We start from the raw sequence: 16710 nt of genomic DNA on the forward strand, positions 1-16710 counted from the left end.
CCAGGAATTATTTTTGTAATAAAATAAAATAAAATAAAATAAAATAAAATAAAATAAAATAAAATAAAATAAAACAAAATCTCTCAGCCCAAGCTGAGAGTTAAGATGTATCTGTTTCTTATGAAGATCTATTTGACTCATTGCCATTTATTGAAAAAACATTCTTTTCTCATTTGTTTGTAATGCCATTTTTTGGGTGTGGGTTGAGGGGAATGAGTAAGATAATTGTGTGTGTGTGACTGTATTAGACTCTAATAGAATCTTTCAATACATGAACATGACATATATCTGCACTTGTTAGCTCTTCTTTAGTTTCACTAATGTTTTATACTTTTAGTATAAAGGTCTTATATATTGTTCACTAAATTTAGTTAAGGTAATTGATGCTATTCTTTTGGTTTCTTTGTTCCCCTAGTTTTATTGATATACAATTGTCATACAACATTTTGTAAGCTTTAACATGCACAATGTGGTAATTTAATACAAGCACATATTGTGAAATGTTTGTCTCTGTTGTTGTTGAGGTCAACAAAAAGCAAAAACTTAAGTACAGATCAGTGAAGTCTTTATGTACCTATGCACTCATGTAAACCACTAAGCATGGGACAGAACGTTTCTGGAAATCTGGAAAGCTACATCATGTCCCCTCTGGTCAGCGCTCTCACCAGGGATAACCACTATTCTGATTTCTATAACAGATTGTATTTTCCTATAGTCTTAATATTTCTAAGTGCCTGGGACACCTGGGTGGCTCCAACGGTTAAGCTTCCGACTTCGGCTTAGGTCGATCTCACGGTTTGTGGGTTCGAGCCCCATGTCGGGCTCTGTGCTGACAGCCAGCTCAGAGCCTGGATCCTGTTTCAGATTTTGTGTCTCCCTCTCTCTCTGACCCTCCCCTACTCTCTCCCTCTCTCAGAAATAAATAAAACATTAAAAAATATTTCTAAGTGCCAATCTGGAGGGCCTCTCTCCTCAGCAGGTTACAAATGCTAATCATTGTCTTATAAACCTACTAAAACCTCCTCTCTCCCTTTTAGACACTTCCTGCATTTAACCTGAACATTCCCAGAATTCACTAAATTTTAAGAATGGAAAAGTCAGTCACTGGCTTGAAGCATCCATTGGCTCTTTCGGTTTCTCTGTCCCCCAGCAAGAGTCTACCACAGTGGAAAACCGAGATTTTAGTTCTGCTCATGGCCAGAATCCACCAATGATGCCAGTGCAAAAAATTTTCTTTTGGTTCACCTCTGAAGTTCTCCTTCCTCTGGAGTCTTAGTGTCCTCATCTGAATTCAGAAAAGTTATGAATATATTCTAGATTTGCTCTAGATGACTGGTTTGCTATAAGCTACCCCATTCCACTCAGAAGCAGAAGTTCATTATGCACTTGGGGATGTAAGAACAGTAAGACCCTTAGGCTTCAAAGGCTCATAATTCAATAAGGGAAATAAACACATATAGGTGAACTATAATGCAAAATCTAATTATATGCATAATTCATAAAAGATTATAACAATTATATTACTAATAGAAATTTGTACAAAGATGTCATAAGAGCTTATATAAGGTACTGGTTCTTACTAAAATGTTAAGTGAGGTTCCATAGAAATATTTCAACTAGACCTTTAAAACTAAGAGGGTATCTTAGAGAGTAGAGTGGACAAATTCCTTCTAGGCAGAAGGAATAGCATGAACCAAAAAACCCAAGTGTCTAAACTAAATGTTGTTTTTGGGGAGAGTGAATTTTTTGGTATTGCAGAATTGTGGTATATTTTGGGTCTTGTAGGGGAATTTTGGAGTAATTCAATAGTTTTTTATACTTGATAGAGGAATTATGGAGCACTCTTGAGTTTTCTCTTTGGTCAATGAAGAAGGTGAAGCAAATGTTGCATAATGTCCCTTTTGTTCTGACATTATATTACCTTATTTTATTTATTTATTTTTTTAGAATTTATTTATTTATTTTGAGAGAGACATAAACAGCATGAGTGGGAGAGGGGCAGAAAGAGAGGGAGAGACAGAGAATCCCAAGCAGGCTCTGCAATGTCAGCACAGAGCTCTATGTGGGGCTTGAATTCGCAAACCATGAGATCGTGACCTGAGCTGAAATCCAGAGTCAGACAGTTAACCGACTGAACCACACAGGTGCCGGTGACATTATATTACTTTAAGTGAAGAGGAAGAAATATACAAATCACCCTTCTTTTGCCACATATATAAATGAAATTTTAATATAGGACATTGATACTTTTAAGCCTCTGATGGATGAAGTTATATTTTAAAAAATCTTAAAAGTGTATCAAATCATAAAGACTCCTCCCCCATAGCCAAAGCAATCCTAAGAAAGAAGAAAAAGTGGGAGGCATCACATTTTCTGACTGAAAAGTAGATTACAAATCTATAGTAATCAAATAGTATGGTACTAGCATAAAAACAGATCAATCGATGGAAAAGAACAAGGAGCCCAGAAACAAATCCATGCATCTGTGGTCAATTAATTTACAACAAAGGAGACAAGAATCTACAATGAGGAAAAGATAGTCTCTTCAACAAATGGCATTGGGAAAACTGGACAGCCATATGTAAAAGAATAAAATTAAACTAATATATTATACCATACACAAAAGTAACTCAAAATGGATTAAAGATTGGAATGTAAAGCCTGAAATGATAAAACTCCTAGAAGAAAACATAGGCAATAAACTCCTTTTTTTTTTAATGTTTTTTTTTTTTTTTAATTTATTTCTAGGAGAGAGAGAGAGAGACAGCCTGAACAGGGGAGGGTCAGAGAGAGAGGGAGTCACAGACTGAAACAGCCTCCAGGCTCTGAGCTGGCAGCCAGCACAGAGCCCGACACGGGGCTCGAACCCACGAACCGGGAGATCATGACCTAAGCAAAAGTCGGACGCTTAACCGACTAAGCCACCCAGGCGCCCCGGCAATAAACTCCTTGACGCCACTATTGACAATGATTTCTTCAGTCTAACACCAAAAGCAAAGGCAACAAAAGTAAAAATAAATGAGACTATATCAAACTAAAAAGTCTCTGCACAACAATGGAAATCATCAACAAAATAAAAAAGCTACCTACTGAATGGAGGACAGTATTTGCAAATTATATATCTGATAAGAAGGTAATATCCAAAATATGTAAAGAAGTCATACAGCTCAATAGCAAAAACAATGATTAAAAATGGTAAGATCAGGGCTGCCTGCATGGCTCAGTCGGTTAGGTCAGACTCTTGATTTCAGCTCAGGTCATGATCTCATGGTCTTGTGAGTTTGAGCTCCACATGGGCCCTGCGTTGACAGTGTGGAACCTGTTTGAGATTCTCTCTCTTTCTCTGCCCCTCCCCCACACGCATTCTCTTTGTCTTTCTCAAAATAAATAAACTTAAAAAAATGGGAAGATCAGAATAGACATTTTTCCAATAAAGACATACAAATGGCCAATAGGTATGTGAAAAGGTACTCAACATCCACTTGTCATCAGGGAAATGCAAATCAAACCACAATGAGATATCACCTCACACCTGTTAGAATGGCTTTTATTGAAAAAGTAAGAAATACTGAGTGTCACCAAGTATATGGAGAAGAGGGAACATTTGCACCCTCTTGGCAGGAATGTAAATTGGTATAGCCACTATGGAGAACAGTATGGAGATTTCTCAAAAAATTAAAAATAGAGCTGCTATATATCTAGCATTCTACATCTGGGCATTTATCAAAAGGAAATGAAAACACTAACTTGAGAAGATATATGCATTCTCATGTTCACTGCAGCATTATTTACAATTAACATTATTTATAACTTGTGAGATATGGAAATAACCTAAGTGCCCATTAACAGATGAATGCATAAAGAAATTGTGGTATATAGGTATACACATGCACAGTAGAATACTATTCAGCCATGAAAAAGAATGAAATCCTGCCATTTGCAACAACACGGATGGACCTTGAGGACATTATGCTAAGTGAAATAAGTCAGACAGAGGAAGACAAACATCATATGCTCTTTTGTCTATGTGCAATATATATCATATATATATATATATATATATATATATATATGAAGGTGGAGTGGGGAGGGATGAGTGAATGGTCAAAAGGTAAAAAGAAGAGGGTAAAGCATTCCTTGCGAAGGGAATGGATTCTCACATATTCACAGAGAAGTGGGACCTTGTCGTTGGCCGCTGATGTGACCGGTGTAGAGGGCATGGATGTGAGCTGATAGCCTCAGGCTCATACTGCAGCAGAAGCACACCTTGTTTCCATCATTTTCATCTTGCTGACTAGCTGTTTTATGGAGATTTACTAGCCCTGGGCTCCAAGTGTCTGTGGGAGGACTCACCAAAGCCTTCAGGAAGCCATGGGGATGGCATTCAAAACCCATGCCCCCTAGGATCTGGCTGGAGCTTAGAAGGAAGAATTCAGAAAAGGGGTTTGCCAAGATGTATCAGCCTTTCTTTCCTGACAGAGTTCATTCAGGATGTATGAACTGGGGCTCAGTGGGCTGACAGAGAACTCTATGGATTAGAGGCATGCACATCTCCATCTTAACTCCTTGTACTGCCTTCTGACTTTCCTGGTTAATACCTGCACCGCTAAATGTTAAGAAATTACTGTGTTGTAATATTAGCCACCAATAGCATCTTTAAAGAGAAATGGAGAAAGTGGTTATTAATTTCTTCTCAGTCCAGTGTTAAATGAAGAAGAAATTTAATATTTCAGTTGCCCATGGTGGCATCTAGATTCAGTGAGCAATGCCCAAGGGAAGAATAAAGCTGAAGGAGAAATTCTGGCTGTGTATTTGGCTGCTCCTGCCTCTGAGGGCCTTGCCTTCACAACTCAGCTCTTTATATCTGGAGGTTTGCTGCTTCTTTTCAATACAGGCGGCCCGTCTTGCACTCAGGTGAGGAAGCCATTTGTAGAAATAAGACTTCTTTCAGAAGCCGTAAGTTGTACTGACTGACAAGGTGAATTGTAAAATTGTGCACACTGTGTACACAATAATCCTGGAACAATCTTTCCCTGTGTGACAAAATGACCATGACATCCAGACTGAGACTCAGGCTAGACTGTCTTGGGAGAGCTCTGGAAAACCAGCATGGCAGAGTGGAAAACCTGACTCACAGCAGAACTTGCTAAATATTAGATGGGTGAGTGATGGAGTTTGCATTAATGAATAGATGAATGGAAAACACATAAACAAATACATGAAAAGTTCATTTGCACTTGTCTGTAAATATGCTTTGAAGTACTCTTATATCTGTATATATATTTTTTCTGCTCAGAAAAATAGATAGATATCAGAAAAGATATTTTTCTTTTCTTTTCTTTCTTTTTTTTTTTTAATGTTTTATTTATTTCTAGGAGAGAGAGAGAGAGACAGCGTGAGCAGGGGAGGGTCAGAGAGAGAAGGAGTCACAGACTGAAACAGGCTCCAGGCCCTGAGCTGGCAGTCAGCACAGAGCCCGACGCGGGGCTCGAACCCATGAACCGCGAGATCATGACCTAAGCGAAAGTCGGACGCTTAACCGACTAAGCCACCCAGACGCCCCAGAAAAGATATTTTTCTATCTCAGAATGACAACTTCTGAGACACAAAAGCCACAACTGTCAGGTAGGCTGGGGGTTTGGTAGGAGCTAAAACTTTCCTCCCTTTGTCTTTCCCTAGATGCGACTACTTAGCCAGGGTCTCCCAGACTCTGGCCAAATAGCCCTTGGGCTTTCTTTCCCTCAGGGTCCGGCCTTCCCCACCTTTAGTTACCAGAGCCACGACGCCCATGAAGATGCACTCCCAGCATGTGAGTGCTTGCACATTTCCCCAAAATGTTCCCTCTGCACCAATGAATGGGTCTCAGACTGGGGCAGGATGCAATGATGTGAAGCACGGATTTATTAGGGGAGGCAATAGAAGAGAAGCTCATGGAGGGAGGTTTGGAGGAAGGACTAAGGCAGAAGCTGTGCCTCAGCCTCTGGTGTCCCCATTACTCAGGGTGGAGCCCCGGGAGAAACCCAGATGCATCTGCTGCTTTGGGACATGGATGCGGCCCTAGCTGTGGTCAAACTAGGGGCTGGAGAGGAAGTGTCCTTCTCATATCCCCCTGGAAGAATGTCCGGGCAGGGTACAGAGGAAGACTTGAGCAATGCTTAGTGGGAGAAAATGCTGACAATGCTGAATTTGACCCTGGGCAGAAAGGGGTGGGAGAGGAGCGCAACTCTTGGGGCTGGAGGGAAGAGAGGGCGCCTTCTGCCAGCCTGGATGTTGGGCAGACGGCACCCCAGTTCATCCTCACTTCTGTTTACTCTTGGGGGCTTGCCGGGTGAGGAACACTTGTGTTGGGTGGGCATGGCTGTACCCCTGGGTGGGCATTGCTTCTTGGGCTGGGGCGCACATGTCTCTTGACACCTGACAGGGTATCTGACAGGACTCATTCCCCTGCTGCTGCTGGGCCTTCTGGGGCAGGCACTGAGTCCACTGCTGCTGCTGAGAGACGTCGGCACAGGGACAGGGGAGACAGTGGACACTGTGAGAGGGCTTCCTCCACCCCCCTCCCTCTGACTCCCAGAGCAATGTTTCCTTACAACAGCCAAGGACATGATTAGCGATTGATTGGCCTCAAATCAGTCAGTGGATTGACTCACACACATAACCTGCTGTGATTTTCCTCTCCCTTTCTTCCTTCCACTAGGCTGTTCTGATTTCCTATTTTCTTTCATCCCTCCATGGACTCCTGACTTACCTGAATACAGAATTGATTTCTCAGTCTTCCTAGGAAACAAGGGGCGGAGTTGAGGATTAAAAAGTAGCGCAAACGTTTTTGCAAGATCAAGGCATGAGATCTGAAATGTCAACTGGCTGCCGTGAGTAGAGCAGTGAGTGCCAGCAAGGGTGGAAGGGTGTGGAGCAGAGGCAAGCGCCCTAAGTGTGTCCAAGGGATGTGTGTGGAGCATAAGTGACACGGAGAAAGCCTGTTCCAGGAACTCCAAGGCCTGACTTGTAGTCTGGCTCCACCCCTGACCCACCGCATGCTCCCCTGTGCCTTAGTGTGGCTGTGAGATACAGGTGCTAGCCCTTCATGGAGAACTGGGGACGTAAAGGTCCCAGATCACTGGAGGTCAGGGACTAGAGAGGGATGTTTCCCCAAAGGCAGCCTAGTTCAGTGGAAGGAGGCTTGACCAAGAAGCCACAGGTCATGGGTTCTAGATCCAAACCTGCCAGGCACTGGCCAGGCAGAGCTCCGGGCCATCTGCCTTCTCTGGACCTCCGTGCCCTTATTTGGAAGAGGCTGATCCGGAAAGACCTCTGAGGCCTTCCCAGCTCCAACCTGTGTCTCTGGTTTTGTTTGTAGGCAGTACTTCTCTTTTCTAAATCTGTGATTATGATGATGATAAAGGACACGTAAGTTCCAGGTGGCAATCATGAGAGACATGGGAGCTGCAGAGTATAAATGCAATATATAATATACCTGTTTCTGTAAACCTGAAAGCAATGTTTGAAAAGGCTGCCTGTATGGCCAAAGAGGCAGAAACGGTGTAAGAACATTTGGAGCAGGCTCAGAATTGCTACAAAATGCTACAGCTCTAAATACCTGCCCTCAGTGAGAAAAATCCTCTCGCCAGGAAGTGAGACCCAGAATCAGGAATTAGTCATGCCTAGCAATGGTGAGGGATGCAGATTGAATTGCCTAAGTAGCAATTAGTGTGACATTTCTTTAATTGTCACAGGGCTTAAGTCATTTCTCTGATTACAGAAGAGGACAGGGGCTTGCGTAGGGGCTGGAGACAGTTGAAGGAGGAAGGGCCCAGCAGGTCCCAGCAGGGGGAATGCGTCCCCACTTACCAGAGGCACAAGCAGGACCCCAGTAGAGGAGGCGGAGTGCAGGTCTTAAACCAGCCTCTCCTGGGCCCTTGGTAAGTCCCCAGTCTGCCCCAGGCACTTGTGTGGCCCTGATCACCTCCTCCAGGGAATTTCTCACCCACTTCTCCCATCTGCACTTCCTCCAGGGACTGGTTTACTGGCCGGTTTTGATGGAAAACACTCCCAGATATTCCAGCCTTCTGGGTCCCTGTCTAGCTGAGCAGGCTTCACCTACTTAAGATATCTGCACAAACTCAAGGACTCAAAATATTTTAAAAAATGAAATAAATCTGAGGCGCAGTTTGCTGAGAGTTGTAAGAAACTTGGAGGAAGGAGGAGGAATAGAGGAAATACGGGCTTGGACCACTTCCAGCAAAAACGTGAGCATGACTTTTGCTGCTACTGCTGCCACTTATTGAGCATGAAGATCTAACACTGCCCTGAGCGGGCGCTGCCTGGTGCTAAAATCGCTTGTCACACCCATTGTTTCCTTTTAAATTTCTAGCCCCCAGAAGGCAAATGTCCTTGTTGCCATTTTGCAGATGAGAAAAGTGAGACCGGGAAAGATCACACGGCCAGTAAGCAGCAGAGGTGGGATTGGGACTCAGGTCTGGATGGTTCAGGGAACCCAAGCATTGGAGGAAGAAGTCAAAATTCTAGGCACAGAGCCCCCTGGCCTCCATACCCCACGGTGCTTATGCTCTTCCCAATGCAGCTGAGACTGTTTGTATTATGTTTGGGAAGCTTCCACTTGAGCACAAAGACTAGACTGTGCCCCGAAGCTTAATCAGCATGGTGTTGCTGTCCCCCACCTGCCCACCAGGAGTCAGCTGCTGATGGGTATGGGGGGGTGGGTAAAGAGAGTGGGGTAGAGCCTGGCCCCTGGGGTGGTGTTGCCAGATAAACAGAATTTTTTTTGGCTTAAGTATGTCTCAAATATTGCATAAAATGTACTTATAGTACAAAATTACTTATTAATCTGAAATTCAAATTAAACCGGGAATGCTGTATTTTTATTTGATAAATCTGGTAATTTACTCAAGGGCCTATTGAGATGGCAGGAAGGAGCCCTGGTACCCCATTGACCTCAGAGGCCCGGGATGGGGAAGGCAGGACTACTCTAGAAAGCTGATGTACGGCTGCCTCACATGTCAGGATCCAGCCGGACTGCAGACATTGACGTACTCATTTCTGTCATTATCAGAGCAAAAGTGTGAGGCTGCCTGAGAAATGATAGACATACCCAAAAGTATTTTCCTGAGCATTTTCAAACCCTTTGCCTTATTTAATAATCACGACAATCTTGTCAGGTAGTGTAAATCTGATTTTACAGTTTGAAAAAGTGGATCCAAAGAAGTTAACAGACTTGTTCAACAACATGCAGTGAGCAGGGGCGGAGCTGGGCGGGCCTGGGCCAGGGCTTCTCTCCCCTGCACGGCAGTGGACAGCTTCTCAGAGGCAGACAAGACACTGTTCCTGGGTGAGGTCATGACTCAGGACCTTTCCTGAGCTTTCCACTATATGTTGCTCAGTTTTCAGGGTTAGCCTCATGTGAAAGTTAGCCCTTCCTTACTTTCCTCTCCTGGCCAGGCCTCCAGCCCCTGTCCCGAAGCCTGACGACTTTAAGAACGTCACATTCTGGGTCCCAGACTCCAGGCTCTGCGTTCTACCTTTGCCCCCTCCCACACCTCAATTCCAGGCCCTGCTCTACTGTGTTTCCCTCGATGCAAGCACCCCCAGAAGGGAGCAGCAAGACAGATCCGGCATGGACACAAAGCGAGGCATTGTCACAGCCTGGCACCTAGAAGGCATCAGGCCGGGGGCAGATGGTGCCCTCCCTTCATGGCTCGGGCACTGGCACAACTTTTCTGGAATAAACTGTAGTCCTCACCTTTCCCCTTCTGTTCATTGGCTTCCTGCTTAGTTTTGAGAACTCTCTCTAGTGCTAGAACACAGCTATCATCTCTGAGGACACCCCAAGCATGGCCAGGATAGACAGCCCAACATAGCTGGCCTTGAAGAGGCTGTGACCTCTAGGTCATGATGTGTGTGTGAGCACACGAGCTCATATGCATCCAACACAGACTTTCCAAAACCTTGTCACTCAACTTCCTGTTAGCCACAATATCTCCATTTTGGGGGATAATGAGACTTGGGATGAAGACATGGTTGGCCCAAAGTCACACAGGTGCCGATGTCAAATGCAGGGCTGGATCCCAGGGCTCCTGACTTCACAGCTATTTTCAGTCAGCTGGAGTGTCTGAGCCTCCAGAAAGCTTCCAGCCAAGGCCCTGTCAGCAACCGACTAGGAAGCTGGCTCTCCACCTCCTCCCAAGCTGCCACCCTTCTTCCTTCTTCTCTGGCACTCAGTGTCATTCTTTCCATCAAGCCTGTCTCCCTCCTTCTTCTAAGAGACTCTAACTGGTCCCTTGCCCCCACAATGCAAGGCACGGGTGTACCTTTATTAGTCATTCAACTTACACCTCTCTATATAAGCTTTCACAATATGCTATGAAGAAAGCTAATTGTGTAATAAATTTTATAGATGAGAAAGCTGCTTCCAATAGTAGCTAAATCTGGAATCCAGAAAACAGGGCCGACCCAAGACTTTTACATCTGTAAAGGCTGATTTCTAGACACCCTGGCTGGCTGGGGAGCGGCTTATTCTTTCAAAGGAGGAGAGGAGAGTTGCTGCACCCCTCAAGGGGGGCCCTGAGAACCAGTGCGGACCAGCGACTTGGCCCCTCCCATCCAAACCGGCCACCGCACTGTGGTCTGGGCTTTGCTCAGTCCTGCATCTGCCCTTTCATCCTCCAACGGCCATGTTGGACTCAAAGCAGGAAGCCAGGCTCTAAGTCTCCCTACAGAGCAGACACCAGAGAGTAGGTGTGTGCTGTGACTCCATCAGGGAGGGGAGGGTACAGGCAAGACTCAGTCCTGAAGGTGAGTCAAAGCTAGAGAAACCCCATCCCCACCCTAAGGGCAAACAGTAGAGTGACTGGGATATAGAGGCCTGATTCTGGGAGGGGACCCTGCCAGAGACAATGCTAATCACCTAGCTCTCAATCTGGACACATCTCCACTAGGGCACTTCTGGGGAAAAGAAGGGTTTGATGGCTCCCTCTAGAAACAACATATTTATTATGTTATGTCCAAGATTGAACCAAGATTAAGAAAAAAAAGGAGGACTCTGGGTTACTCATGAGAGGCTTTTAGGACAGGAGAGCACTGCTTGGCAGGGAGGAGAGTGGAATTTGAGCTGCCAGCCTTCCTATATTTCAGCTGCCTGGTCAGTAAAATGAACATTTAAAACTGAGCAAATCGCATTTCATTTAAAACATCAGAATTATGTCATAGTTGCTTTATCTTGAGTTCTGGTACATACTTAATCAGCAGTCATGGTTTAGAGCATTTCTGTTTTGAGTTTCTCTCTCCACTACTCATTTGAAGATCTGTCAACGAAAAGTTTAGAAGATGCTACTTAAAGAGACTTTGTGACATTTTTAAATGTAGAAAATCCATGTGCAACATGAATCATTTCAGCCTCTAATTTTTCTGTTTGCAAATAAGATTCTTGATTACTGGTGTTAAGTATTCTGTGCAGTAATATCGAAAGTGGTCCCATGGAGCGAGAAGAGGAAAGGATGAGGCTACGGAAATATGTGAGCAATTTCTCTCCCCCCTCCACCCCTCAATAATATATTTCTAGAAAGCTTTTGACAGTCCCAGGAGTTTGATAAAGGAGGAAATGAAGTCCTGGATGGTGAGAGGCTAGCTCTGACAGACCAGCCACAGACCATCATCTGTGGGAGCCGAAGACTGGCTGTGGAATGAGAGGGATGTGGGGGCAAAGTGCCCCCCTCCAAGATGGCCAATGTTAGCCTCTGGAAAGTCAAGTGGAGCTAAAGCACTTGTCTGCCTCTCCTAGGACATGACATGCTGTGTTTCGAGGCAGGGAAGCAGCCAAGGGAGCTAAGATACAGCTCTACTGATGCTCTCCTCTCACTGGTTCTGGGGTCTTGGGCACCCCCTCTTAACTTTCCCTTGCCTCAGTTTTCCTGTTTTCCGATATAAGGAGACTGGCTAAAATTCCCTCGAAGGTCCCATTGAGCCTCCATTCTGTAAATGCATGATTAGGTCTGGGAAGGCAGCCAAGTTCACCCTCAGTCATTAATCATGAGTGGAGGGCATTGAGGCTGCATTCAGGCTCAGCTGATCTGTTGGTCAGAAGCATCTGCTGTGGGAGGGATAAGTGACTTATGTGGACACAGGCAGTTAATCCTCATTAGCCTGAAGCAGGGAGAGAGAATGACTAAAGCGCTTGAAGAAAGAGGGAGGGTATGAACTGTTTGAAAATCCTGCACAAGCTGAAACCATTCCTACCTTGGCTTCCGGCTTCCCTTAACTCAGCCCCAGACAAGGGTATCGCTCTTCCCAAAACTCACCCCATGCTTTCTTGCCTCAAATCATGCAATCTGTGATGGCATGCTACTCTCAAATCTTGCAGTGAAACTCAAGGTGACCTTTAGGAACCATTTGAAGTATTACTTTCTCTGTGACCTCTTTCCTAAATCTTTCCCAAAAGATGTGTTTTCCTCTTCTGCTCAACACCCACACCTATGAGCCCTTTTTATGTAGTAACTTGAACACATATAAATTATAAACTGTGTGTGTGTGTGTGTGTGTGTGTGTGTGTACACTACTCTTAGCATCATATGTACATTCCCTGGTGGTAGGAGCTGTTTCAAGTTTATCATATATTCATGTGTTTATCATCTTCTCCCCATACTAACCAAACACATCATATCCCCTCCACGAATACGGACAAATGAATGCCTAAATGGGTGGGTGAATGACTCATAAATGAATGGGTTAAACAGAATGATAAACCTTCAGGAAGAACCAATGAAGCCCCAAGATGCTTTGTGAACTAATCCATCTTTTTAAAATCCAGCTGTTGCTTGTCTTGTCTTAGTAGCTCTTTCTCTTTATCTGACCACATGCATTGTCTTTGAAGACCTATGCTGATATTATCCATACTTGTAAGAGGCCCAAGTACCTGTTGATGTGTGTGTGTATGTAGGAAGATGTCTTTAGAGGTGGCCAAACTGTAAGCTTCCCAAGGGCAGGAAGGATGTTCAGGATAGAACTTCTACCCTGGTAAGAACTGGTGCTTGGCCACAGATACACTAGTGAGTTGATGAGTGGGTGGTCCAATTACCAAAGGATGCTGTTGAATGAGTGAGTCATGGAGTGAGTGAAAGAAGGAGGGTAAGTGAGCTGGTCCAGCCACTGGCAGCCATGATGGAACAGTAGCTCTCTTCCTGGCAGAAGATGGCTGGGCCACAGGACATTTACATTTATGACACTGCCCACTGAGGCACCCGATTGTTCCCTGGGCCTTGGGCCTTAGCAGCAGAGAGCTGGGGCTCAGATCATCCTTCTGTCTAGAGAAACAGGTCTCTGTGATGGTGGCTAAGATAGGGAACCAAACCAAATAGACAAATTAGCAGATACTAAGAGCTGAGCCAGTTTTTCTGGTCAATGCCCTGCTCTCTGACCACAGAGATTTTCCATGAGAAAGTAGTTGCAGAAGGCATCAGGCAAGAGTTGCCACCCTCAGCTCAGACAGTGCCTGGTGACTGACGCCCCTAGGTGGGACCAGGGATCACAGAGCTCTGAGCTACCAGCCTGAGCTATGATTAGTCTTGCACATATTCTGCAGGCTGGTATGCAAATACATCATCCCACCACTGCTATGCCTCTGGAGCAGGATGAAAGGGAGGGGGTGGGACTATACCTCATAACCAAGCCACCCCATGCCCAAACCCTTCTGTGATTCCCCACAGGCCTCAGGATAAATTCCATGGTTGTTGACATGGCTTCAAAGGGCCTTCCTGCTCTGGCCAACCCCCACCCCCCCCAACCCGGGAAGTCTTCCAGTCTCATTTCCACAGTCACCCCACCTTCCTCTTTCTCCCTGCACAAATACTCTACTGTTCTAGGCATAAGCCTTGATGAATTATTTATGGTTTGTTTTCTTAATAATGTGCTGTTTTTCTCATTCTTCTCCTGCCAATAAACCACTCCCTTTGCCTGGAGAGCCTGTCCCTAATCTGTGCCTGACAAATCTTAGAACTTCAGCCACTAGCTCATTTCTTCCCTGAACAGCCCTCATTCTGTTACCTTGGCCACATATAGTGTCAGTATTTGTACAGGAAGCTCTTGTCTTAATACTGACTCTGAAGTCTGGGGATAAAATATCCCCTGATCTGTCCTGCTTTAGCTGTGGGCTCCTTGAGGGCAGGAACATTCCCTACTTTCCTCAACTCTTGTATGTAGTACTATGGTACCTCATTCATAATGAATGTGTGCCCAGACAAACAATATGCGGTCAGTCCACAGTGTATGCAGATGTGGGCTCTCCCAGTGGGTGGCTGGGAAGGGCACCAACACCCTCTGTCTGATGCAGCAGAGCCCAGTCTTCTACATCATCAGGGCTTACCCTACCTGTGCCTGTCCACCCCTTTGCTGGCACATGTCAAAGATGTCTTCCATGAGCTTTGTTTTCAGCCATGCTTTCCTGCTTGCTGGATCATGAGCCTGTGAAGAGCAGGAACCTATTTTTCTCCATCTTGGTTCCTTCCTCTTACTCAGAGCCATAGTCTCCTTTGCATATAGGAGAACTTGATAAAGTCTGGTTGGCTTTTCTAGGATGATATTCACAGCTCCAAAGAAGACAACACTGGCATCAATAATTCCAAAGGGTGGCTATCCAAGGATCACTTCACATGGGTGAGGTAGATTGTACTGTGTTCATAAATATTTTGTACCCTCTGCCCCTCTCCTTCAGGGGGTATCTTACCATGCCCATTGGTGCTATGGCCATGGGACTTGCTTTGTCTGTAAAGTGTAATCTTTAGGAGCCACAGTTGAGCATGCTGTCTTGCCTTTATGTCATGAGGACTGACCATGTTCCAGATCAAGGCTGCCCTGACAGCCTGCACCCCCAAAATCAAATTAATGAGCATTAGGGCTCTGGCTGACACCCCATGGGGATCTAAGGTGAGGAAGAGGTAACACTTTATTGATTTGAACCCCTGAGGTTTGGGGCTCATTGGTTACTGAAGCATGACTTGGCTTATCCTGACCAATACACTGGGATATGCCAGAGATGACTTAAGGAGATTCTACTCCTACTACTTCTGCTTCACTCTACCCAAAGGGAAAGTAAATGCTGAAGTCCAGTGTATACTAACTGGTAGCCAAGACCATGACTCAGGTGTGTGTGTGTTTGTGTGTGTGTGTGTGTGTGCATGTCCACGTACAGGTGTGTGTGCACATATGACTGCAGAGGTGGGATGGAAAGTAAGTGAAAGGGAGGGAAATGGGGAGGCATCCTGGGCTTACACGTGCCCAAGAACCATATGCTTGTGGTCAACTGATATTTTCCTACAAATGACTTTCTGTCTGTGATTGGGAAAAAAAATAAACCATCTCTTTCCTCACTCTGGCCACAAGACCTTGTGCCAAACCACGTCAGAAGTCAGCCCTTGGGCAGCTGGGGCAGAGTGCCATCTGCTGGGTCCGCCAAACCAGTGCGACTGTTCCCAATTTCAACAGAGCTCCTCCTTTGCAAAGGCTGGTACAGATAGGGAGGCAGGGAGACCTCAGATGCAGAGGAACTCTAGTGACTTGAATTACTCACTTTACAGGCAGAAAATCTAAGGACTTCAGCTGGGACGCTTCTCACCTCAGTGACTCTCAAGCTGGGTCAGGGGGAGGGATCAGAGGGAGGAACCAGCTACCTCCCATTGGAGCCAGTGCCTTTCCAAGGGTCCCTTGCTGGCTCAGTCATGGTGGGGTTCGATGAAGACAGACTGACTTGAGTCCTTGCATGGGAAACAGGGAAGAACTTAGTGAGGTTCAGGAAGGCCAACTTGAATGGAGACTAAGACAAACTCTCCCTGGGAAAGCTTCCATTTACTCAACAGCTCCTACACAAAATGCAAGGCTCTCTACCTGTTGCCACCCCCCCCCCCCCCCCCCCCCCGCAGGAGGAGAAGAACCGCCCTTGTTTGGCTGAGGAGGAGACTGAAACTTGTAGAGGTTAAGTAACTTGTCTCCAGTCATGTAGCTGGTAAATTGTCGGACCAGAGCCCAGGCCTCCGTCAGTCCGGGTCTGAGACTGGACTCTGCACTGCATCGCACTGCCTCTCCCATGCCTCCTTACTGTTCTGGCACAGGGCATGTGACAGGCAGGGCTCGGGTCACCCAGGCCACACAATGTGGTTCTTTCAGGCAGTCAGTAGACTACAGCATGAGAGTTTGCTCACCGGACCCAGACACAGTGCTTTGAACAGTAGTAGGGCATAAGTTTACAGGGCACCTGTTAGTGCCAAACCCCATGTTTGGTGAACAAACAGGCAGTGGGTGGGGAGGAAGACAAGTGACCAGGTGATTACAATGGAGTGTGACAGTCTCCAGGCTCCTACGTGCAGCCGGCTAGGGAAGCTGTAGGACCTTTCAGTCTCCTCTGGGGATGCACCAAGAGCTTTTGAAAAAGGTGATATCTGAGCATAGACCTCTGTCATCTTTTCCCTTTTTGGAGGCTCTGCTCTAGGGGGTCCCTGGGTGGCTCAGTCTGTTAAGCATCCTCAGGTCAGGATCTCATGATTTGTGAGATTGATTCCCTCATCGGGCTCTGTCCTGACAGCGTGGAGCCGGCTTGGGATTCTTTCCTTCTCTCTCTCTCTCTGTTCCTTCCTCACTCGTGCATGCACACATGCATGCTCTCTCTTTCTCAAAATAAATAAATACCTATGAAAGAAAATTTTAAAAAAT

At 45.6% G+C, this 16710-nt stretch overlaps 1 pseudogene; it reads right to left on the reverse strand.

Moving 5' to 3' along the window:
• Positions 1-6297: 6297 nt before the first annotated feature.
• On the reverse strand, positions 6298-16460 carry LOC120225395 (annotated as a pseudogene).
• Between the last annotated feature and the right edge of the window lie 250 nt (positions 16461-16710).

This window comes from Hyaena hyaena, unplaced genomic scaffold (assembly GCF_003009895.1).
Source record: "Hyaena hyaena isolate Hyena2069 unplaced genomic scaffold, ASM300989v1 scaffold_1382, whole genome shotgun sequence".
NCBI classification, from domain to species: Eukaryota; Metazoa; Chordata; class Mammalia; order Carnivora; family Hyaenidae; genus Hyaena; species Hyaena hyaena.